The 16,089-nt window shown below is 40.3% G+C and overlaps 2 long non-coding RNA genes across 2 annotated transcripts in view; one reads left to right on the top strand and one right to left on the bottom strand.

The window, feature by feature from the left end:
* Positions 1 to 14,468, bottom strand: part of LOC131384079 (uncharacterized) — a 40,064-nt gene extending 25,596 nt beyond the window's left edge. The window contains exon 1 of the long non-coding RNA XR_009214577.1: positions 14,302 to 14,468. This is a non-coding gene — a long non-coding RNA (uncharacterized LOC131384079). The remainder of the gene's footprint in view (positions 1 to 14,301) is intronic.
* Positions 14,469 to 15,263: 795 nt separating this feature from the next.
* Positions 15,264 to 16,089, top strand: part of LOC131384077 (uncharacterized) — a 4,897-nt gene continuing 4,071 nt past the window's right edge. The window contains exon 1 of the long non-coding RNA XR_009214575.1: positions 15,264 to 15,393. This is a non-coding gene — a long non-coding RNA (uncharacterized LOC131384077). The remainder of the gene's footprint in view (positions 15,394 to 16,089) is intronic.

Here is a 16,089-nt window from a genome sequence, read left to right as displayed (position 1 = left end):
GGGAATGAAAACAGAAAACAAAACAAGAATATCACTGGTATATTCAGAGAAGTCAAAGAATGTACAAAACAGGATGATATACGTGCACACATGGACTCTCCTCTCTCTCTCTCACACACACGCGCACACACACACACACACCCCTTAGGAAAAACCATTAGAAAAGGAAATGAACTCAACTGAAGGTTTTTAAATATAAAGTGAATTCTATTTCCCAGAAAGTAGAAAAAAAGACAGAAAAATTGAAAACATGGAAAAAGAATACATTCAGTAGAATAGTCCAAGTTCCAATATTTGAAAAGTTCAAGACAGAACAGAGAAAAACAGAAGTGAGTGTGTTACTGATACAAAAGGCCCACTAAGAACCCACAACAGTGTGAAAATAGACTCACACCAAAGGCCATCATCTTGAAATTCCGAAACACTGGAAAAAAGGTAAGACCTGAGCTTACCAAGAGAAGCAAGCATGCTGTATTCTTAGACCTCGGAATAGCATTAGATTGTCCATAATGTCAGTGAAAGCTAGAAGATGGAGCATGGCCTTCGCAGCTCAAAGAAAGATATTTCTAAATTAGCATCTATCCCAAAGCCATCAATTATGCATGATGACACATTAAAGACAATTTTGGATAAGCAAGGCCTCAAAAATGTAACCCCTAAATGCTCACACACACGATGCTGGGGGAGGTGTGGGTGACCCACACAGGAGACTAAATCTAAAGTGGCGCTGAGGTAAACTGAGGGAGGCTAGGAACACAGTGCGGGAAATAGAGATAGCAGCCTTGGAGTGCCAGGGACGAGAGGCCGGGATTGCATCTGTAAAACAGGCCTGGAAGGAGATCTTGCAAATGGGAACAGGTCAAAAACTTCTAGGGAAGATTTATTATACAAAGGGAAGTTGGTAGAACACCAAATTGATAGAAAATTCATACTGTGCCGTAAATAAAGAAACTAAGCATAAGGGGCAGTGGAAGAAATTAGATTGTTAGAAGCAGTAGGGTTTTTCAGGGAATGAAAATTATTCCTGGGGTGTATATGGCTCAGCGATGTGACTATTTGCAGTCACATAATAACAACAGGGTTAGTATCAGCCTAAGCAAAACGATGATATAAAAGCAAAGCAAGAAGGAGAAATGGAAGGATTATGGGGAAAGGAAGGAGTGAAAGCAAGGCAAATTGCCCCTTTCCATAATTGAAATGCAATATATATTGCTGCAACTGGAAATTAATAAATAGTGATCAGAAGATATTAGTAACAATCACAGAGGTAAATACTAAGAAATAATTAATTAAAATAATTGAACATGCAAGCCTGTGGGAGGGAGCATGGGCAACTGAGATACCTTGTAAAACCCATGGACTCTTTAAATTACAGGCAAGTATAACTCTACTAAAAATGAAAGCCAAATTAAAAATAAAAAAGGGAAGAATATAAAAATATTGTAATGGCTATAAAGAGTTTGTATATTTCCTAAAACTCAAATCTACTTCCAACTGAGCATAGCTATATGTGGATATTTATTAAAAAAACAAAACAAACTCTGCCAAGATTTTTAATGTTTTCTAAAATACAGTCAGGGCATCTGAAAACAGAGAATCTTTAAGGCAGACTACGTAGAGTACATACATGTTTAATTAATAGGTTACTAAGACTGAATGACAAGCATAGATCTGAATCTTCGGGTAAAATTAATGTGATGATTCTGAGATCCCGCTAATTTTTAGGAGTAAAATGCACACAATATATGGAATAGACTTCTTTATTTGCTGTACAGCATAACAAAGCCACATAATAATTACAATTTGTTTCTACTGAATGATACAGCCACTTGGACACCCTTAATGTCATCAATTAGAGTTTAATGCATAATTAAATTGTACAGCTAATTAGTGCACAATGAAATAAAAAAGTCAATTGATGAATAATGGAAATTCTCCATTTGAATAGCAAAATATCATTTTGAAGGCAATGACTTCTGTGCAACGTCATTTAAGCCACTGAGCTAGAATCATGAGCCAGATTTTCATTTCAGGTCTAGAAATTTTCATTTATTTCTAATTAGCTAACTAGATTGTAGCTTTGCAGGAAAACAAGCGGAGGTGATTTGTTTACACACTGAGGATTTCCAATCATCGGTTAACATGTAAGGAGCTTAAATACTTTATGACACATCATATATGCTCCATAGATATTATCTGTTGTAATCCCTATTCCAAATCTAAAGGCATGTCACTATTTATTTTGCAGGAAGTTTACACCAATGAACTTTATGTTCTATATAGTCACACGCAGTAGTAAGCGGCATTTCTTTTTATTTTTACACACATTTCTCTTTAATGAAATGAGTATTATCTTATTCTTTACTCCTAAAATATTTACAATAATTAGATTTCACAAAGTAAAGCAGCTCCCTGTCTGTATCACATTTGAGCATGCGTCACTGTTTTCCTTTTCTGGTAGCCATCCAAGGACATCAGCTTTATGGCTAGCAGAAACAGTAGAACGTCCTCTTCTTTCTGCAATACCAGCAGTTACAGGGTTTAGCTTCCTGTTCTGTTCATTATTCTTCTATTTGACTGTACTACGTCCATGCAACAGCTCCCCTGTGCTAGGGTCCCTAGCATACTTTTAACTTATATATAATATTTACTACTTTTCAGTGGAATCAAACTGTAATAAATAAGACTTAGCTGATTTTAATACATGACTTTGAATAAGCAATGTAAGAGTCAGGAGATACAAAGAGTAAACAATGGAAGACACAGGATTTCATAGATTCTACAAGGTGCTTTTTTTATTCTTTAACAGGGCGGCAGTCGAACTATGGGGGATATGTGTTACAATCCAAGATGTATGACATTGGAATTAGCACTGTTCTTTTTAATGTTTTTGTAATGGCATATAAAATAACGGCACGTCTTAAAATTGATGTTGACTCAGATTCACCGAGACAAGTAAAGACGCCAGCATCATGTGGCTGAGGAGGCCTGCCAGCTCACCCTTGCGTTTATTACACATCTTTTTAGAGATGTGCAATGCAGTTTCTTGAATACGCTGCTAAATCGAAATCCTCCTTTACAGGAACGTAAGAGTCCTTTTGGTTGCTTTCTCAGCTTTACAGAAGTAGACTGACAAAAATTGTGTACCTATATATTTATTTAGAATATATAATATAAAATATATATATGTATAGTCTACAAAATGATTTTTATGTCCACATACACTATAACTGATGACCACAGTGGAGCTAATTAACAAATCCATCACCTCACATAGTTCCTTTCTTTTGTGTGTGTGCTGAGAACACAACATCTCCTTCCTTAGCAAGTTGTGAGGATTCCGGATGAAGTCATCGATGTCTTCCATTTTTCATTCACATTATACATCTCAAATGTCTTTTATGCCAGTTCAGAGAGAACTTCTATAATATTTTGGTGCCTGTTTTGCCTTAAATTCTGTGCCCATACCATAATTTATTTCATCCGTTCCCTATTGAAGACATGCAGCTATTTCTAAAGTGTTGTTATTTAAATCTAACAAATGTTATATATATATATATATATTTTGAGACGGAGTGTCCCTCCTGTCACCCAGGCTGGAGTTCAGTGGCACAATCTCAGCTCACTGCAACCTCTGTCTCCTGCCTCAGCCTCCTGAGAATCTGGGATTACAGGCATGTGTCACCACGCCCGGCTAATTTTTTCTGTATTTTTAGTAGAGACGGGGTTTCAGCCTGTTGGTCAGTCTGGTCTCGAACTCCTGACCTCATGATCCACCCGCCTCAAATGTTATAAGTTTTAAATAAGATATTTACCCATGTGCAATCACAGTGGTAGGTGGAAAGTATATTACTTAATGGGTGGAAGCATTTTTAGTTTTAAGAAAATTTTCCATTGAAATTGTACCAATTTGCAATCTCACTAGCTGTGTCTAACAGTATATTTTGTGTTCATACTTTTAAGACTGAAGTTGTGTATCATACTTTAGTTCTCAATTCAAAGACAAAACATTGTCAATCATGGCACTTTTTTGTATTTTAAATTTAATTTAAAATTAAATTAGTGAGTTTAAATATTTTAATGGTAGAGAAATAAACGGAGGCTGCTAGTTCTGCTAAGTGACGGCAAGTAGTGGCGGGTGGTGAGCACGGGGTGATATTGAAAAGAGCAGATTGGCCAGGCTTATGTCTGCATGACAAACAGAAGCCGCATGACACAGCACCAGCCAGGCTTATGCCCACATGACAAACAGAAGCCACGCGTGACACAGCACCAGCCGCGTTGCCACAGGTGCATTTCGTCTTGTGGAATTCACAGTTAATCATGAGGAGCCATCTAGCTTTGTCACCTGGACTTTTAAAGGGAAATCCGCTAAGGCAGATTCTTCCAACTTTGTTATTATGCTGCTGATTAAATGCTCTCCCCTGGAAGCCCAGAGCTGTTTTATATTTACAATATATTTCGGGGAGGGAAATTCCATGGGCTCAGGACTGGCAGGTCAATTTGTCAGTGTTGTGCACTGTATGTGCTATCGATTCGGTTATGGGCTCCTTCCTTTCCAGGATTGCAATAGATCAAGCTGAGTGCACACACACAGGTCAAACCATCCCAGGGACTTTCTTTGGTTTACTGTGTCCAAGTGGTAATGACACCATGACCTGGTAGATGCAAGTATTCCTTCCTTCATGGTCTCCAATAAAGAAGCTTTTCAAAGGTTCAAAATTTTCCAGAATTTTGTCTCCTAGAATCCAGTGTTGACAATGCACTAAAATTCCTTAATATTGCCTTTAGAAATTGGCACAGTGCCTGGGGTCTCTCCAGATAGATCTTAGGTTATAAAGGATCTGCCAGGAAGGAAAATTCTTGGGGCTTTCAGTTCTTCTCCCTGAGGGGAACTCTGCTGACTTCGATTCTATTGGAGGAAAAGGGTTCCACAGAGTCACGTTGATCAGCATAAAATAAAGGTGGTGCCAGAGAAGAAGTCCCCTTTCAATCTAGGTACGAAGAGAATTCACATCTAGGATTTCTAAGTGCGGATCTTGGTGTTCTCTATTGGCCTGGATCCTGGGAATACTGGCTCCCAAGTTATGTGCTTGCCAACGCTTTTGCCACAGCCCCAGAAGCCTCACCATTTCTCCTTGCGTTTGTACCTTTCGCAATGTTACTAATTCACTTTTAGCTAGTAGGCAAATTGTGAAATTTGGGGTGCTAACAGTACTAAACCAATTTGCCAGATCTGGACACGCTGACTGACTCCGAGCAGGTTGTATCATTGCCACATGGAAGGAACAAGGTATTGGCACCTCACCGTCCAACTCAGCAGATGGAAGACTCCAGCAATGTCTCCATTCACGGATTTGCTCCATCACACACTGTGCAACTTTAGGATCTGGCAAACCTTGAAGCCCTCTGAGAAGCTGAGTGATTTGTCATTGTTTATAGTCTTTTGTTTCATTTTTATTTGTTTGTTTGGCACATCCGTGAGAAGGCAATCCTGTGAAGCTTCCAGATACCTGATATGGATTCAGATACACGCAGGAAGACTCTCCCTTTTAAAGTGCCCGGTCCCATCTTTTATCGTTTTTCGTGGATGAGTGAATCTCCCATGCGTGATTTGGGTGGTTAAGTCAGGGCTGACTTTTAGAGAAATAATACTTCATTTCATCCAACAAATAAATGACTAAAGATACATGAACGGAGGTGTCTGAGCTGAGGAGGACACCGGCTGACCCTCTCCAACCCCTCGCCCAACCAGGCATCTCTCCCTGTTGCTCAGAAAAATATTCCCAGCAACCGCGGTTTTTCCCATCTTCCCATCCCCACTTCAAACTCTAAGTTCCCTTTCAAACACCCAAACCCTTAGTTGTACCTGCAGAGGTCACAACTACCCGATGGACAGCCAGATTCATGATTTTACTCACAGTCAATCCTGCAGATAACTACAATTACTGGAATATTAGAGGCACTTTTTTTTTTTTTTGATGGAGGCTTGCTCTGTCGCCCAGGCTGGACGCAATGGCATAATCTTGGCTCACTGCAACCTCTGCCTCCTGGCTTCAACAGATTCTCCTGCCTCAGCCTCCTGAGTAGCTGGGATTACAGGCATGTGCCACCACGCCTGGCTAATTTTTGTATTTTTAGTAGAGATGGGGTTTCACCATGTTGGTCTGGTCTTGAACTCCTGACCTCAGGTGATCCGCCTGCCTCATCCTCCCAAAGTGCTGGGATTATAGGCATGAGCAACTGCACCCAACCTAGGGGGACATTCTTGAACAAAGATATAATAAGAGGAATTGGGCGAGGCACGGTGACTCGTGCCTGTAATCCCAGCATTTTGGGAGGCTGAGGCGGGCGGGTCATTCCATGGTGAAACCCCATCTCTACTAAAAATACAAAAAAATAGTCTAGTGTGGTGGTGGGAGCCTGTAGTACTACCTGCTAGGGAGGCTGAGGCAAGAGAATCACTTGAACCTGGGAGGCAGAGGTTGCAGTGAGCCAAGATCACACCACTGCACTCCAGCCTGGGCAACAGAAAAAAAAAAAAAAGAGGAATTGCCTCTTGTGCGAGACTTATTTTCTTCAAATCAGTTAATGAACTCATTTGAATAGATAGTGTGTAAATAATGTAGAACTCTAGGACTCTAGGAGATGGTTATCAGTCTGAGGTCTTTACACCTCCCCCACGTTTTCCCCTGCCGCGCATCAGTCACTTAGCCTCCACACTAGTCTCTCAGCCTTTTGGTTCTTTTAAAATATTTCCAAGATCTCAGTAGAACTACACAGACCCATCGTGATCTGGGACACTCTTAGAATTTAGGGACACACATGTCAGGTTTCTTAAAAAGAAGCTAAAGTTTCCCAAATTAATCTATAGATTTTATTTAATTCTGTTTAATGCTGATTAGAAATTTTCTTGAGGAGTTAATATAATCAATAAAAAAATTCTCTGCAAAGATAAAATAAATGAGGTGGGATTTCCCTCGATGGTGAAATGAAGAGGTCAGAAGTTCCCCGCCCCAAAAATAAGCCTAGACATTGACAAAATGCTAAATACCAAACAATTCAGACTTCTCGAATTGACTAAGAGCAAACAAGTTGACAAGTGTTTATTCAAGAGAAGTTGCCAGAACTGTGGACCAGAATAGAGAGGCATCTCTGGTTCTGCGCCCAGGACTGCTCCTATGCCACCCTGCTCAGGGCAGAGGCTGTTTTACCGGGAAGGAGAAGCCAGCAGCTTTGACTCCAGAAGGGCTGCTTGGTGTGGGGCAGCGGCAGACACCTGCTCCATAATACTGAAAGGAAAACGAGTGCACGCAGTAGGGGACAGGTGTGGAAACCCACAGATAAGTTCCCCTGAAGTAGTTGTTCTTGTTAGGGCAAGCAGCAAACCAGCTACACATTTAAAGGGGAATTCTGGAGATGAGAGATACGTGCTAGAACATTTCAGAGGCATAATACTTCATTTCATCCAACCAAGGCATCCTGGGAAACTAAGGGTGCGCACAAGGGAGGCCTAAGAGTTCCCAGGGACAGTAGACTTGAAGCACCTGTCAAAAGTTCTCGAGCTGGGAGCATGCTTCCCTGCTCACAGGAAGATGGACCAGTAAGAGGTAAGAGGTTACAGATTTGAGACACCTGAGCAAAGCACCTGGCCTGCCACTCACCGACCACTAAGTTATGAAGACATGGGGGGTGGGGGGACCCTTAGGAAGGCATGCCAAAAAATAAGAAAAATGCAACAAAGTTAACAAAGACATTTGCAGAAAAAGGCAAAAAAAAATAAAAAATATAGCAAAGACATTAGCAGAAGCACAGCATGAGGGAGACAGATTTGACTCTAAAGTGCAGCCAAGTGCCTTAAACACACACACAAACACACTCACACACACATACACACACATGCACACACATGCACACACACACACACACACACCAAAAAACTCCAGGGAAAAAAAAACTAGAATCCAGAGTTGATACAATATATGGTATAAAATGTCCAATTTTCAACAAAAATCTTTAGGATCAAAAATAAACAGGGACCCCAATTCGCCAAACAATCTTGAAAAAAAAAGTGCAAAATTGGAAGTATCACATTTTCTGATTTCAAAACTCACTACAAATCTGCAGTAACAACAACAACAACACAAACCCAGCATGGCACTGGCATAAAGACAGACCTACAGACCAATGGATAAAGCACAAAGTCTGGAAATGAACCTGCGCATACATCGTCGAGTGACCGTTGACAGGGGTGCCACGCCCGTTCAATGGGGAAAACAGTCTATCGGAAAACTCAATTTTTACAAAAATGGATTTTGACCCTTACCTGAAACCACTTAGAAAAATCATCTCAACAGGATCAAAGACCTCAACGTGAAAACTAAAAATAAAACTCTTACAAGAAAATACAGAGAAATTTCTTATGATACTGGACTTGGCAATGATTTCTTTCTTAATTTTGATGTTAACTTCTGGTGGATATTTTAATTTTAAGTTCTGGGGTACATGTGCAGGATGTGCAGTTTTGCCGTATAGGTAAATGTGTGCCATGGTGGTTTGCTGCAGCTATCAACCCATCACCTAGGTATTAAGCCCGCATGCATTAGCTACTTTTCCTGATGCTCTCCCTCCCTACCACCTCATCCCCGAAAGGCCCCAGTGTGTTGCTCCCCTCCCTGTGTCCATGTGTTCTCATTGTTCAGCTCCCACTTGTAAGTGAGAACACACAGTTTGGTTTTCTGTTCCTGCATTAGTCTGCTGAGGATCATGGCTTCCAGCTCCATCCACGTCCCTGCAAAGGACATCATCTCATTTATATTTATGACTGCCTAGTATTCCATTATGTATAGGTACCACATATTCTTTATCCAGTCCACCCTTGATGGGCATTTGGGTTGATTCCATGTCTTCGCTATTGTGAATAGTGCCTCAATGAACATACGTGTGCATGTATCTTTGTAACAGAATGATTTATATTCCTTTGGGTATATACCTATACCCAAAGGATTTCTCGGTCAAATAGTATTCCTGGTTCTCGATGTTTGAGGAATCACCACACTGTCTTCCACAATGGTTGAATTAATTTACACTCCCACCAACAGTGTAAAAACATTCCTATTTCTCTGCAACCTTGCCAGCATCTGTTGTTTCTTGACTTTTTAATAATTGCCATTCTGACTGGCGTGAGATGGTATCTCATCGTAGTTTTTATTTGCATTTCTCTGGCAATGATTTCTTAAATATGATACCCAAACCACAAACAAAGATAAATTTGACTTCATCACAATTAAAACCTTCTGTGCACCCAGGACATTTTCATGAGATTGAAAATACAATCCACAGAACGGTAGAAAACATTTGAAGCTCATTTATCAAATGAGGAATTAATATTCAGAATATAAAGAACTCCTACAACTCCACAACAACCTCAAAACAATCCAATGTTTAAAATGGGCAGAGAACTTGAATAGACCTTTCTCTAAAAAGATCCACAAATGGCCAACAAGCATATGAAAAGATGTCCAGCATCATAAACCATTAGAGAAATGCATCCAAACCACAGGGAGATACCACTTTACACGCACCACAGGGAGATACCACTTTACACTCACCAGAATGGCCATTATCAATAAAACAGAAAATAACAAGTGTTGGCAAGAATGCAGAGAAGTGGAAACTCTGATTTATTGTGGGTGGGAATGTAAAATGATGTGGTTCCTGTGGAAAGCAGTTTGACAGTTCCCCGAAATTATAAACATAGAAATACCACATGATCCAGGAGTTCTACTCCGGTGTACATATCCTGTTTGAAAACAGGGACTCAAACAGATATTTGTATACCATTGCTCATAGCAGCATTATTTACAGCAGTGGCAAGGTAGAAACAACCCAAATTTCCATCAGCAGTTGAATGAGTCAACAAAAGATGGTCTATACATACAATGGAATATTATGCAGACTCAAAAAGAAATGAAATTCTGATACATGCTATAATATGGATGAACCTTGAAAATATGTGAAATAAGCCAAATGCAAAAGGATTAATATTGTACGAGGTACCTACAATAATCTGACCTTATGTGACGTACCTAGAACAATTAAATTCATAGAGACAGAGACAGAGAATAGAATGGTGGGTACCAGGGGTGATGAGAGTTGAGGGAGTGCAGAGTGGTTGTATAATTAGGGTGCAGAGTTCCTGTTTGCATTGATAAAAAAAAGTTCTGGAGATGGGTAGTGGTGCTGCCTGCATAACAGTGTGAGTGTAGTTAATGTTACCAAATTTTGCACTAAAATAATTAGAATAGTATATTTTATGTTATGTATTTTTGGCACACACACAAAGACATACACACAGGCAAGTGTGCATCTCTGGAAAAAAAAGACAGTTAAAAGAAACTAGAAGACAATGACTTCAGAGCAGCTATTCTAAATATGTTCCAAAAATTCAGAGAAAATAGGTTTAATTAATAAAAAGAAAGTATGATGAGGATGCAACAAGTAGAAAAGCTAGAATTGAAAACTCTAACATTTGAAATGAACAATTCTCTAAATTTATTCAACAGCAGATTGGAGATGGTGGAATACTGAGTTAGCGAACTTCAAGACAGATCCAGTAGAAAACAGAGGGAGAAAAAAGTGAATAAAGAATAAAGTTGTGTTGCTTTTCATCAGTTGTGATAGAAAACTAATAATATTAGCCTTTTGTTTGTCACGCAATGCATAAATTATTTTTCCTAAATTTATCATTTGTCATTCAAACTTGTTTACAGTGACTTTGTCATTCATTCTTCTTGAGTAAACTAACTACATTTCATGAAAAAAATTCGACAGGTTATTTTAATGGATTCTGAATTGTAATTAATGAAACTTTGCAATCTCAGGTACAATACTTCCATATTGTAATCTGTTTTTTTAAACCTCGAATGTGCTTCAGAATAAAATGAGATTTAATATGTGTTTGGCATCTAACTCCCTCCACGTCGTTCTCCAAACTGGCCTGATGAAATTGTGTGCAACATCTTTTCAAACAGCCCAAGTATGCACATAGGAGTGCACACGGAAAATCATAGCATTCCAACTACCACAATGTAGTCTTTTAAAAAAACTAGCGACATAACTCTAATATTGAGCCTAAGGGGAAATATTATGAATTGTAAAGAAAAGAAGTATATACCTCCTACACAAAAAGCATGTGTTCTAAAATTGTTGCTCTCAGCCACTACTAAGGGACAATGGCTAAGAGAAAGTTGAGTAACCTAGGATGTATTCTAAAACCACAATCCTAGAACCCATCCCTTTTGATAAAAATGATAGTTATTCACTCAATTATTCAAAAAATATTTATTAAATACCTACTACATGCCAAGAACTTCTCTAGATGATAGAAATAACAGCAGGAAATGAAAAAAGTCACTTGCTACTTTTTTTTTTTTTTTTTTGACATAGAGTCTCTCTCTGTCACCCAGGCTGGAGTGCAATGATGCGATCTCGGCTCACTGCAACCTCTTCCTCCCGGGTTCAAGAGATTCTCCTGCCTCAGCCTCCTGAGTAGCTGGGATTACAGGTGCCTGCCATGATGCCTGGCTATTTTTGGTATTTTTAGTAGAGATGGGGTTTCGCCATGTTGGCCAGGCTGGTCTTGAACTCCTGACCTCAGGTGGTCCTCCTGCCTCGACCTCCCAAAGTGCTGGGATTACAGGCGTGAGCCATCACGTCCTGCCTGTTACCTTTTTAATTAATACTAATAAATCTCTTGTTGTGTACCTTTTATTTTTTAAAACATTAAGTAAGTGAAAAAGAAAGTTTTCACTTACTGTCATCAAATTTCCTATTACAGTATATATTATGTTTTGGTGACTTTCACCCTAGGGTTCATGGAGGTAAAATTCTGCCTGCTGAACTTTTTTGCTGTAAATTTACTTATGTAATGCCACCATAGCTAAATAGATGCTCAGTGTGACATAGCCCTAGAATAAAACACAGCCCTCTCTAGCAAATATATTAATAGAAGCCAAAAAAGCTACCAAAATGTAGAAAAATATTCAAACAACTAAGTTAAATTTGTTCACAACCTTATTCATGATTGCGCCTTATATCCTAATACCATGTGTCAGGTAATAGACTTAAAAGACTTTTATGTACCCCCAGGGATGAAAATTATGGGTGGAAAGCAATTAATAAATCCATCTTCTGAAGGAAAAATATCTCCACCGGGAAATGCAATATTAAAGAATAGAAGAGTGCTATGTTTGCACCATCACTACTTAAAGCAAAGCTCTATAAGATGCTAAATTTTTCTCCATTTGCATTGGGTGAGCGGATCTTTATAAATTCTTTATAGATTCTGTTCAACCAGACATCACACATTTCTACAAAGTTGTCACAGCTTAAACGATCTATACAGAAGGTAGGTCTGGAAACACACGGAGGCAATGTGCCATTCCAACTGTGATCAAAGGTTAATTCCATGGCTATGAACATAAACAGACCTGGGTTTGGGGTCTATTTTAACAAATAGGTAGGATTGTGACTTTGAGAAAGGATCTGTTTCTGTCTGATCCCTTTTCATTCATTTCAGCTCCCAAACTTGTGGTGGGGCTTAAAGGAAATACCTACACCTGTGGGCTAGTGTAAAATTAAGTCCAGAGAAAACAGCTAACTTCAATTTGCGGATACTGCTACACACTCTTAGCAGTTAGGGGCTTCCTAAACATTCAGATTGGGTATCGTTGAAGAAAAAATGTACAGAGGAGAAAATAGTTTCAGACCATAAATTTATAGGATCTATTTTACAAGGAAAAAATCAGAGTATGGCTTAACGTTATTTCAGAAGTAGCAGGTTGGTATAATATCGCTGGCAGCGTTGTTGCTTATGAAAGTCATGATTCGTAAAATAGTATCATCATGAAGCAAACCCGAGGACTTGGCAGGAACATTAAACTAAACTAACACCAAAGACATACAGAATAAAACCCCAAACTGCGTCCTAAGCCACGGAAAATTGTTAAAAAAAAAAAATAAGTAAAATTATCAATCGAAATTTTGTTTTAAAAAATAAAAGTATAGTTGTTTCATTTAGTTTTTCTTCAGTTGGTGTATATGTCACTATTTCTTCATGTTTTATTACTATTCATTTTGAGTTGCAAGGTTAAATACAGGATTTGTTTTATATATTTTAAGTCACAGATCAATTGTGATTTCCGAACCAGTACATAAAGTCATAGTTTGGAATAACTTATTCTTAAATCCATTATCCATTTAGCCATGCAGCAAATATTTATGGGCTTAGTCTATGGCAGTCCTTACTTTAATTGCCAGGGATCCCGTAATGAATTAAATAGACAAAGTCTCTGCATTCAGTGCGAGAGGAGAGAGGCAATAAACAAACATATCCCAAATGACCCACAGGATAATAAGAGCTATAAGGAAAATAGGATAATAAGAGCTATAAGGAAAATAAACCAGTTCAGAAGTACAGCTTCTGGGAAAGGGAATGTCTCTTCACTAAAATTGTTTAAAATAATCTCATGGTAAAACTTTACTATTTTGCAGAACATATTGTGTTTTCTTTCTTGAATCTTAGCTATGACAATTAGAATGTAAGAGTCATTTAGGATTAGAATCAGCTGTTGTATTAGTCCTTTTTCACAGTGCTATAAAGAAATACCCAAGACTGGGTAATTTATAAGGGAAGGAGGTTTAATTGACTCACATTTCCCCAGGGCTGGGGAGTCCTCAAGAAACTTACAACCATGGTGGAAGGGGAAGCAGGCACCTTCTATTTTTTTTTTTTTTTGAGACAAGAGTCTTACTCTGTCACCAAAGCTGGAGTGCAGTGGCGGGAACTGGCTCACTGCAACCTCCGCCTCCCAGGTTCAAGCAATGCTCCTGCCTCAGCCTCGCGAGTAGCTGGGATTACAGGCGCCTGCCACCAGGCCGGGCTAATTTTTTTGTATTTTCAGTGGAGACGGGGTTTCACCACGTTGGCCAGGCTGGTCTCAAATTCCTGACCTCGTGATTCGCCCCAGTCACCTTCTTTACAAGGCAGCAGGAGAGAGAAGTGAGCGTGCAGGACAAGCTTCCGTTTATAAAACCATCAGATCTCCTGAGAACTCACTCACTATCACGAAAACAGAATGGGGAACTGCCACCACGATCCAATCACTTTCCTCCCTCCACATGTGGGGATTACAAATGGAAATGAGATTTGCGGGGGGAGGGGACACAGAACCAAATCCTATCAGCTGTGAGGGGCAAAATGACAGAAAACACATGACAGTGGCCTGCATAAGACTGTACCTTATTTCTTTCTGCCCCAAGCCTGGATAGGTGTGATTCTCAGTTGTGTCGGGGACGAGGATCCTTGGACCTTGCTCCTCCATCTTGAGAGCTTTGACTTCCTGATCCAAAATGGTGACATCCACATTCCAGGTAGCACAGCAGTGGGTGGGCCACGGAGGAAGACAGCAGAGGAGACTGTAAGAAACGGTGTTTAGCACCTGCCCCAAGACACTTGTTGGGACCTTCATAGCCAGAACAGGACACAGGAGCACGCTCAGCGCCCCGGAACCTCGACGTTTCCGGGAAATTTCAGAACAGGAAACAGGAAACGGGGGTGCACTCAGCACTGCAGGAACTTCCGCGTTCCCCGCGTATTTCAGAACAGGACACAAGGGTGCGCTCGGCACTCCAGGAACTTCCGCGTTCCCCGCGTATTTCACAACAGGACACAAGGGTGCGCTCCGCACTCCAGGAACTTCCGCCTTCCCCGCGTATTTCACAACAGGACACGAGGGTGCGCTCCGCACTCCAGGAGCCTCGGCCTTTCCGAGCGTATTTCAGAACCGGGCACAGGCGCATTCTCAGCCCTCCGGGAACCTTGACGGTTCCAGGCATATTTCAGGTGTTTGTGCTTTGCCTAAAATTAAAGTCTCTAAAGCCACAGACACAGGGGGAAATCGATAAAAGGGCACAGCCAACAATTTAACAATACGCACAGTGGCCTCAAAATCACATGATTTCTGTCCTCAAGTAACAAATCATTAACTGCCTTTGCTTAGTTTTTCAAGAAAAATAATAGACCATCAGAAAACACGAGGGGCAAATAGTGAAAATCTATGAGCAGAATTTAGCTTAGTGCTCTTGAATGATGAGGTTTCTTATGAAGAAAATCATACTTGAAAAATACTATTCATATTGAGAAATAATTGTATCTAAAGGAACAATTGATAAGAAAACCTCAGAAACTACTTGAAATAATAATTAGCACAATATTTTATTTGAGTGGAGTAGAGATTCTTTACCAGTTCATCTAACTTTGATTTTGTAACTGTGCACTGTATCTCCGAAGTCACAGAACGCCTTTGGACAGCAGTGCTCTTCAAAATGATGGTAAATGTCTCGGATGTCCATGAAGTGTCCGGGCAGGTTGAGAACAGCCACTTCTGTGCAAACTTGCGGTGTCGGTATTAAGAAGGTTAGATGCGTGCAAAGCAAATCGAAGGCGCACGTAGAAAATATAAAGTTGCAAACGACATAGTGTGGACGTCAATGCCAGAGAAGCAGAAAAGCTCAGCCTAGGGTATTCAGGGGAGGCTTGGTAGAAGGACCTACACCTGAAGTCAGCCTTGAAAGAGCCGGCACTCTTGTCAAACCAAGAAGGATGAAGACAGGGCATCTGTGATCTGATGTGCACAGGCACAGTGAACAGATGAGCAAGTGACGTGGAGCAATTCCAGCAACTTCTGTGCAGTGACACGCCGAGGCCAGCACTGGAGATGCAAGATAAACTAAGGGGAATGTGTTCTTACCCTCCCAGACTTTCAGTTTCAGTGAGATGCCCATGGGGAGGAGGACGGGGCATTTGCATCTTTTTAGCACCTGTAGGGGGTTTCAGTGAGATGCCCATGGGGAGGAGGACCGGGCATTGGTACCTTTTGAGCACCTGTAGGGGGTTTCAGTGAGATGCCCATGGGGGAGGAGGACGGGGCATTGGTACCTTTTGAGCACCTGTAGGGGGTTTCAGTGAGACGCCTATGGGGAGGAGGATGGGGCATTGGTAGTTTTTGAGCACCTGTAGGGGGTTTC

Source organism: Hylobates moloch, unplaced genomic scaffold, assembly GCF_009828535.3.
Source record: "Hylobates moloch isolate HMO894 unplaced genomic scaffold, HMol_V3 SCAFFOLD_8, whole genome shotgun sequence".
In the NCBI taxonomy this organism is placed as follows: Eukaryota; Metazoa; Chordata; class Mammalia; order Primates; family Hylobatidae; genus Hylobates; species Hylobates moloch.
The sequence above is the reverse complement of the archived record's forward strand: the minus strand, read 5'-3'. Positions and strand labels throughout refer to the sequence as shown.